The following is a 1031-nucleotide window of genomic DNA, read 5'->3' on the forward strand; positions in this document are numbered from 1 at the left end:
GCTTTGTGAAGTCACCAAGCATTCTCCTTGCATTATTATTATTATTATTGTTTTCGGCTGCCATCTCCTTCTCTTGTTCGAAAATTTCTGAAAGGTTATTTCTGGATTGTTGTAATTTAGCTTCTCTTAATTTTCTTTTCAGAGTCCTTTCAGGTTCTGGATCAATTTCAACAAGAGTGCCCTTTTCCCTGTTCCTGCTCATATGAAAGAGAAGAAACAAGAAAAGAAAAAGGAATCCTCTATGTCACAGTATAGAGATTCCTTTATGTTAGTAGAAGAAGATAGGGGTATAAGAAAGAAGAGGGGAGGATTCGGATTTTTGGATGAAGAAAGGTGAAGAGAAGTGTTAGTAATTAAATAATTGAATAGAAGAAGAGGGGAGAAGAAAAAATTCGAAAATAATTTTTTGAAAAAGAGTTAGTGATTTTCGAAAATTAGAGACAAAATATAATTAAAATTAAAATTTAAAACAAAAAGAATTTTTGAAAAAGAGAGGGAGGTATTTTCGAAAATTAGAGAGGGAAAAGTAGTTAGGTGGTTTTGAAAAAGATAAGAAACAAACAAAAAGTTAGTTAGTTGATTGAAAAAGATTTGAAATCAAATTTTGAAAAAGATAAGAAGATAAGAAGTTAGATAAGATATTTTGAAGTCAAATTTTGAAAAAGATAAAATTTTTGAAAAAGATAAGATAAAAGATAAAAAAAATATATATTTGAAAGATATTTGAAAAAGATTCAATTTTAAAATTGACTTAACTAACAAGAAATTACAAGGTAAGATTCTAGAACTTAAAGATTGAACCTTTCTTAACAAGAAAGTAACAAACTTCAAATTTTTGAACCAATCACATTACTTGTTAGTTAATTTTCGAAAATTAGATATAAAAGATAAGAAAAAGATTTTGAAAATATTTTGAAAAAGATTTTTGAAATTTTCGAAAATTATATAAAAAAAATGAAAAAGATATGATTTTTGAAAAAGATTTTGAAAAGATAAGATTTTTAAAATTGAAAATTTGACTTGACTTGTAA

The sequence above is a fragment of the Arachis duranensis genome, chromosome 10 (assembly GCF_000817695.3).
Source record: "Arachis duranensis cultivar V14167 chromosome 10, aradu.V14167.gnm2.J7QH, whole genome shotgun sequence".
NCBI classification, from domain to species: domain Eukaryota; kingdom Viridiplantae; phylum Streptophyta; class Magnoliopsida; order Fabales; family Fabaceae; genus Arachis; species Arachis duranensis.